The following is an 8,623-nucleotide window of genomic DNA, read 5'->3' as shown; positions in this document are numbered from 1 at the left end:
GTCCTGTCATGGCACCAGTTGCCTCTGAGCAGCTGCTCGCTTTGTCCAAAGTTCCCTCCCAGCTGGTAACCTTGGCGGAGTCCGCTGCATTGGGGCGAGGGCCTTGCGTGGGGAACATCCCGCCTCCCCTGGCCGTCTGTGGCTTAGATTACAAAGTACCATTATTTCCCCCACCCCCACCCCCACCCCCATCCCCCGGCCTGGCTTACGCTGCCTGCCTCTCCTGGCAGATTTTGTTTGACCTCGAAATGAAATTGATTCGGGGTCCGCAAACCAGCAGGCTTCCTGCATTCGCTCTGGGAGACGTGGCTCGGCCCCGGCGCCTCCTGGTCCAAGTCCCTGATGCCACCCCACCTCCGTGGCAGCCTCTCATCCCCTGGGCCCCCACTCAGCACAGGCACCCTCCGCGCTCCCCTGCAGCCCCAGGGACCTGCTGAGCCCGGGCCCTGGCCGGTCACCAGTTCCCCAGGTCCTGCCTGCAGCCCCAGGGCCCTCAAACCAGTCTGGGAGGGGCCGGGGGGGTTGACCCCCTTAGGCAGAGGGGTGCAGACACCAGGTAGGCACTCCGCCCCCCCTGCCGCCCCCGCCCCCACCCCGCCTCCCTCTCCCGGGAGGAAATGCCCAGAGCAGCACCCAGTCTGTGTGACGTCCAGCTCCTGGAGGGCTCAGCCTGCGCAGTGCGGCCACCAGAGGGCACCTGTCTGCAGGGCAGAACGGGCCTCCCAGGGCAGCTGGGTGCCCACCCGGCACCAAAGCCATCCTCCAGCCTCCCCCTCCCCCTTCTGAAGGGGAACCAGGTGTGGTTTCTGCCCTTGGGAGGCGGCAGAGGTGTCGCCCTCTGCTGGCCAGTTCCTGTCACTGCAGGAAGTCAGAGTCCCGCTGCCACCCAGCCCGTGCCGGCCAGCACATCCTTCCCATCTACAGGCCAGAACCGGGCCTCGACGCTCCCCTCGGCCGGGATGGAGCAGAGCTGGATGCTGCATTGGGAATCAGGACGGTCTCTGCAGCTGATGTGTGTGGTCCCCATTTCCACGAGCCCAGGAGGCTCCGGGCCGCTGTGTGCATGGGAAACTGGTTGTATGACCAGAGATCCCCTCAGGGCCCAGCTGGGCCGCCATGGCCAGGACCTGTACGCAGCCTCTGGGATGGGAGCCCTCTGCTCTCTCCTCCACCCGCTGCAGGGACATCCTGCCAGGCGTCCGCTCAGAAAGAAGAGGGCACCTTGTCTCCCAATGGGCAACCGACCTGGGCCTCTGAGCCGCCTCCAACTGGGACGAGGCAGCAGGTGCTGGAGCCCAGGCTCAAGCGGAGGCGGCAGGAAGGGAGTGGGCTTTGCTCCGCCATCTCCCTGGGATCCAGAGTTACAGGGCAAGGGGACTCTGGTCCCCACTCCCAGGCGCCCTCAACACGCACCACTTTTGCCCCAAGCAGCTTGGTTTCCATCAGTTTTAGGTCGTGGCCATCAGGGAAGGCATTGTTTGCACCAAGTACTCAGTGTGAGAACCTTTGAAGTCCCTGCTCAAGGTCAGCCCTCAGGCCCTGGCAAGCTTGCCTGGTCCTGGCTTTCGGAGAATGGAGGCCTTTCTCCCAATTCTCCCAAACACACACGGAGCTCCTTATGAAGTCAAGTGCACATCTGCATCCTGGTGTGATTGCCTTGTGTCCAAATGGGCAACAGACACAGGCCTGTGGGTATAGAGAGCACCCCTGAGCCGGCTCCAAACGGGATGAGGCAGAAGGTGCTGGAGCCCAGGCTCAAGCGGAGGCGGCAGGAAGGGAGTGGGCTTTGCTCCGTGCCCAGGCCTGTGCCAGGTGCTCACTCACGGTCCAGACCCTCTCCAATCCCAGAGAGCATCATCAAGAAAACGGCTGTGAGCGCGGTGGGTGCAGGATGCAGGGGGACCCCAAGGGACTCAGGGAAGATTCTCCATCGGAGTTACAGCCGGCTGGGACCTGAAGGCTGAGGAAGGGCGTTCCAGATGGAGGGAACGGCATGCGCGAAGGCAGGGAGGCAGCAAAGAGCCTGCCTGGTCTGAGAACTGTGGGAGGGCGATGGAGCCCAGGTCCAGGAAATCCGCTGGGTGAGGTTGGGGTCCCAGAACCCACTCCCTGGACCCTCTGCCTTCTTGACCTCCTTTGCTCCCGGCTAGGAAGAGGCCCCGGCCCAGCTGCACAAATGGATGCTTTGACATTGGAGAGTGGGAGTGAGGAAGGGCCAGCTGGTGTGTGTTTGGGGCTTGCTTCTCAGAAATCTGCCCCTCCACCTCCTCCTCTGGCACCATGGCAACCGGGAGGCAGCTGGGGAAGCCACCTGTCAGCTGGGCTGAGTGGAGGGGGCGGTGGGCTGGGGGTAGGGATCTCTGCTCCCCCTCTCTGAGCCTCAGTCTTGGCATCTAGAATATGGGCATGGCAGCCGGTTGTGGGCTCCTGTCAACCCAGGTGCTCCAGGAAGCCCAGGCCCAGGCAGGACTCCTTAGGGGAAGGCCCGGGAGGGAGGTAAGGGCGGGGCTGGGGAGAGCCCTGCCTCATCCTGCAGCTGGGGCCTGGGCCAGGCGGTGGGGAGTCCCTGAGCTGCGTGGCTGTGCTTCCCACCAAGCAGCCCACCTGGTGTGCCCACTGCACTGTCACTGCGGAGGAGCCCCCGGGAGCAGGAGACAGGGCCCAGGCTCAGACACAAGGATGGATCCCCCTGTGAGCCCTGCAGTGAGAGGTCTAGGGGGCTGGGGGGCCTCCCCTGCCGCAGATCACAGGGCTCAGCTGTTCCCAGAACTGGTCAAAGCCCCAAAAGGAGGGATCTAGCCCTCGCCGGTTTGGTTCAGTGGAAAGAGCGTTGGCCTGCGGCCCGAAGGGTACCGGGTTCGATTCCGGTCAAGGGCACATGCCTGGGTTGCGGGCTCGGTCCAACTTGCAGGAGGCAGACAATCAGTGATTCTCTCTCATCATTGATGTTTCTACCCCTCTCTTCCTCTCTGAAATCAATAAAAATATACTAAAAGAATCTTTAAAAAAAAAAAAAAAAGGAGGGGTCTATTTCCTGAGGCTGCTGCTCCTATGACTACAGACTGGCCTGAAGCAACCGGAACAAGTGCTCTCCCCATCTGGGGACCAGAATCTGAAATCAGGGAGTTTAGGGCTGTGCTCCCTCGGAGGGCTCCAGGGCAGGGTCCTTCCTGCCTTGTCAGCTTCTAGGGGTTTCTGGGACTCCTTTGCTCCTGGGCCCATCCCTTCAATCTCCCCTCATCTTCACGTTGCCTCTCCTCCATCCTCACCTGACTCTTCCTCCATCTTCAGGTGCCCCCTGCTCCGTCCTCTCTATACCCACAGGCCTGTGTCTGTGGCCCATTTGGATGCAAGGTAATCACCCCAGGATGCAGACGTGCACTTGACTTCCTAAGGAGCTCCGTGTGTTTGGGGAATTGGGAGAAGGGCCTCCGTAAAATTAAATTTAAAGTTGTATCCGAAATATGACTGTTTTGGTTTTATAAAAGTATCTCTACCCATCTGTTCATTAAAAAAAAAAAAAGTTCCTGGCAGAAGGAATAGCAAGCTCAAGTACCCTGTGGCAGGAACGAGCCCAGCTGGTTCTAGCCACAGCATCTCTTGGGTTTAAGTGTGTGTGTGTGTGTGTGTGTGTGTGTGTGTGTGTGTGTGTTTAGCTTCCCGATAGGTCTAAGAAACAGGACAACATCCAAACCTCATTAAGTCTAGTTACAAGTGAGCCAAAGAGATTCACTTTTTCCATGCCCGCAGAAAAAGCCCCTAATCTTCCTGGCCATTTCACATACAATATTGAGAAAGTGGGACAGCCTGGACTCTGCCATCAGAATGGGAGAGTTCAGAGTGCAGGTGTCTGGAGTATCATCTTCGCATACGTTGTACTATGATTTGCGCAATACACACACTCCCAACGCATCCTGCACTGACAGTCGTCATGCCCACCCCCTGCCTGAAATATTTCCACGTTAACCCTAACTCCATTCTGGCTTATCAACCACAGGTAAACATTCCCCCTGAACAAGTGCCTCTTCCTCCTCCAAAAAGTTAGTTTCCACTATTTATAAAGGCCTTTTCCCCCCTCTTATTTTCCCAATTCCTTCCCTCACCATTTAATGTTCCTCCCTGCACTCCTTCCCCTCAGGATCTTTCCTTCTCCTACTTTCTTTCTCTCCAGTTTCCACATGCTCCCCGTGCTCCTTACCCTCCCCCCGTGAAGGCCCTGCCACTTGTGGGATGAAGCATCACCTAGAAGCAGGGACTGTGGTTCATTCCTGGGTAGATGCCAGCAGTGGAGAACCCCTCGGGGCTGGTGCTTGTTTCTGGGGCCACACTGCTTCCTATTGCACAGTCCCCGGGAGGAGGCAAGTAAAATGATCACTTGGATCCATGTCTGCTCCCCAGGAGGAGGGAGGAAAGGCCCCCTTGACTTCCCTTTAGATCGTCCCATGTGAGGCCTCTGGAATGAACAGCGCTTCCTGGGCGTTAGATCAAAGGAGTCGAGTGAGTTTCTTTAAATCCCTTCTGGAATCAGATGAGGAATAAATAAACTAAGAAATAAAAAGATCGCAATTTTACCATTTTTGTTTGTATATCCAAATAAGATATTTTTCACACACTATACTTTATAGACAACTCATTTCAGACTGATAACAAAATTTTAATAGAGGATGCCACAGACTGAATGTTTTTGTGCCCCCAAGTTTATAAGTTGAAGCCCTACTATGATGATATTTGGAGGTGGAGACTTTGGGAGGCAATTAGGTAATGGCCGTGGAGGAGCCCCCGTGATGGCATTTATGTCCTTAGAAGAAGAGGGAGACAGCTACCCCTTTCCCTCTGCCATGAGAGGCTACAAGAAGAAGAAGGCCATGCACAAGCCAGGAAGCAGGTCCTCACCAGGATCCGCCCATGCTGGCATCCTGGTCTCAGATTACAGTCTCCAATGCTATGAAAAATACGTGTTCACTATTTAAACTACCTTACGGTGATTTGTTATAGCAGCTGGATCAGACAGAGGGTTAGATATAGGGTTCACTAACTTTCTATTTTAGACTTTCTAATTTTCTATTAAGGGCGATTAGAAAAATACAATTATCTACTATCATCATCAATTCATAAGTACTCTATTGCTAAAAAATCAGGAAAGATAAAATCTAAAAAAAGTTCTCATTTTGCTAGAACAGTAAATATATCCATCTCAGACTGGCATTTGTGAACAAGTAGTTTAAAAATGGGACCTTTAGCCCTAACCGGTTTGGCTCAGTGGATAGAGCGTCAGCCTACGGACTGAAGGGTCCCAGGTTCGATTCCGGTCAAAGGCATGTACCTTGGTTGCGGGCACATCTCCAGTAGGAGGTGTGCAGGAGGCAGCTGATCAATGTTTCTCTCTCATTGATGTTTCTGACTCTCTATCCCTCTCCCTTCCTCTCTGTAAAAAATCAATAAAATATATTTTAAAAAATGGGACCTTTAGTGGCTCAAATAAATAAAAATGGATAAGAGGGGTTTCCGACACAGTTGGATCTAGGTGCCCTAGTTATGTAGTCTAGAATCTCCATTTCTGGATTTCATTGTCTTTGGTGGTGACATCAGCCTCACACTGGCCCTCCCCATGAGGGGACTAGTTGAGCAATGGCAGCATCTACCTTGTATTCTACCAGCCTACCAACAAACTATTGATTCTTAGACCTGACTCAATAGCACAAATTGGGTTCTGTGTTTGTCCCAATTGACTGTGATTGATCAGTTGGGGGTTATATGCCCCTTCCTGGGAGGCAGGTGTGAGTATGGGAGACTAATAGTACAGGAATGTTGGTTCCTGTAGAGAGCACCTGGGAAGGCACATGGGCATTTCTTTAATTATCGTCAGCTGAATCCAGTGGCGTTGGCAAAGCCACGTCCTGGAAACACGCTTTGCCAGAGGCAGGAGTGTTGTCAGCTTGACCTTCAGCCCAGGTGCCAGGGGGTGGGTTTTGTTATTTAAATACAGCCAAGCACCAGGAATGAATTGGACTCAGGCCCACCCAAGAATGCACATAATCTCCTTTGTCTTGACTTTTAGTAAAACTTCCTGTTTTTTTGCTGTATAAACACGCTGTATTGGCTCTGAGTCCCTGTCTCTCCATCAGAGGACAGTGGTCCCACCCAGCCCCAGCTTTTTCCTTCCATCTCTGTGTCTGTCTCTTTCTTTCATTTTCTCAATCCCAAGCCGCCCTACTCAGGAACTGGACCGCTCTCTAGTGGAGAAGAGATAAATATTTATAGGTTCCCATTTAAAAACAAACAAACAAAAAACAAAATAAAACACTGTAACTAAACAAAGGAGAATGAGTGGTTATGGACAAAAACAACAAAAGGGCATTGCAATTTTATTAAATTTAAATACCATTTCAATTTTACTGTGACTCTTAACTCAAGCAAACTCAATCATTCAACATTTATTAGGCCCACCTCTGTGCTAGGCAATAAGGATACAAAGATAAATTCACTCCTCCCTGAGAGGGAAACAACTTTGTACAATAGTGTGTGAAGCAATTGAGATCAGCCTTGTCACAGGCCAGAGAGTCATAATCCACATCATCATTCAGTTCTTCACTTTGTTTGGCTAATGTAGACTTGACTTAGTATGTGAATTCCCCATGCGCATGTATTAAAAATGTGATTTTATTCAGTTGTGCTTTTTCTTCTTAGCAAAGGAGGAAAACAGCAATTCCTCAAAAAATGAAATATAGAATTACCATGTGGTCTGGCCGTTTCATTTCTGGGTACATACACTCTGGATGAAAGGGGACACATGCTAACCTGACAAGCTCAGGGGAGGCCTGCATGGCGGTCTTGCAAACTCAAAGACCTAAAGTTACCACAAAGGATGGTCTGAAATTAAACTTTAACTAAAAGCAGTTATGGTGGGTAGTTACATCCTAGGCCAGTATATAACATACCCTTTGAAATGTCTGGGTAACTTGTAACTTCCCTTTATCTGGACCCCTTGGGGCACAACCTAATGTGCTGGGCGCCAGGACAGATTAGGACAGATACCACAAATTCCTTCATTATCATGTTAATTGTTCCTGATGTGTCTATCATTTTACTTTTTATCCAATCCCAGGGGTTTCCCTGCTTTGCTTTCTCCCACCTTTCTAGTTTATCACCAATGGATTTCACCTACGTCCCTTTCCTTTGATTGCAATGTATAAATACAGATGTAACCCGCCATTCTCCGGAACATCTCAGTATGTTGAGGTCCTGCTTCTCTGCATATGTCAACAGTTTGGCTCAAATAAACTCACAAAAATTCTTTACAGGTTACAATGGTTTTTTACGTTAACAACACAAAACAACTGAAAACAGAGATTCAAACATATCAGTAACACCCATGCTCATAGCAGCATTATTCATAATAGCTAAAAGGTGAAAGCAGATGTGGGATAAACAAGATGTTGTGGGAAAATGTGGAATATTATTCCAACTTAAAAAGAAAGGATATTCTGACACATGTTACAACGTGGATGAAACTTGACATTATGCCAAGGGAAATAAGCCAGTCACAAAAGGACAAATACTGTATGATTTCACTTATATGAGGGATCTGACAGGAGGTAGCATGATGGTGTCAGGAACTGGGGGAGAGAGGAATGAGGAGTTAGTGTTTAATGAGGAGTCCGTTTGGGAAGATGGAAAAGTTCTGGAGATGGATGGTGGTAATGGTTGTACAACAATGCGAACGTACATAATGCCACAGAACCATACACTTACAATGGTTAAAATGATAAAGTTTATGGTATATACACTGAGTGGCCAGATTATTATGACCAGCCAGATTATTATGACCACCCCATCAGTACAATGAAGTGAATTAGTTATGCAAATAGTAATAAAACCTTGAGAGTATTTGCTTAGGAAGTTTTCAATATTCAGTATTTTTGGAAGTGTCAATGAAGTACTGACGGGGTGGTCGTAATAATCTGGCCACTCAGTGTATATTTTATCTCAATTAGCCAAGTACAGTAGGGAACTGAATGGTAATGTGGATTGTGATTCTTTGGCCTGTGACAGGGTTGATCTCAGTTGTGAAAGGTTGTCTATCTCTCAGGGACACGTGAGTTTATCTTTGTGTCCCTACTGCCTAACAAAGGAAAGGAGAGAGGATGTCCTGGTGAGATTTTTTTTTTCCGGTGAGATTTTTGAAGTAGAGGTTTATCTCTGTTATGCACACACAGTGATGGACTCCTTGCATTCCTAAGAAGCTCCTATGTAGATATCAGAAACTTAAGGCACTGCAATTCAAGCCAGCGCGGCTTCGTGGCCATTGAGTACACAGAGGAACCCACCAGCTCTCGCATTCTGTTATCCTCGCTTTTAGATTCTCAGCGATGGTCCTGGGAGTCTCTGCTCAGGGAAAATGGGACAGACGGAGGCGAACCACGTGTCGCGGGCGGTGACCAGGGAAGCCGCCCCGGGTATCACAGCGGGTAGCACCGCAGACGCGAACGGAACAGAACGCTGCCTTTTTGGGTCGGAGGCGGGTGCGGGGTGAAGGAACCGCAGGGAGAGGAACTTGCTATCAACCGGAGCTGCGCGCAGGACCGCCCGCCCGCGAGCAGAGGCGCGCCCAGGTCGTATTTCG

Source organism: Myotis lucifugus, unplaced genomic scaffold (genome assembly GCF_000147115.1).
Source record: "Myotis lucifugus unplaced genomic scaffold, Myoluc2.0 scaffold_381, whole genome shotgun sequence".
In the NCBI taxonomy this organism is placed as follows: domain Eukaryota; kingdom Metazoa; phylum Chordata; class Mammalia; order Chiroptera; family Vespertilionidae; genus Myotis; species Myotis lucifugus.
Note: the sequence above shows the minus strand (reverse complement) of the source record.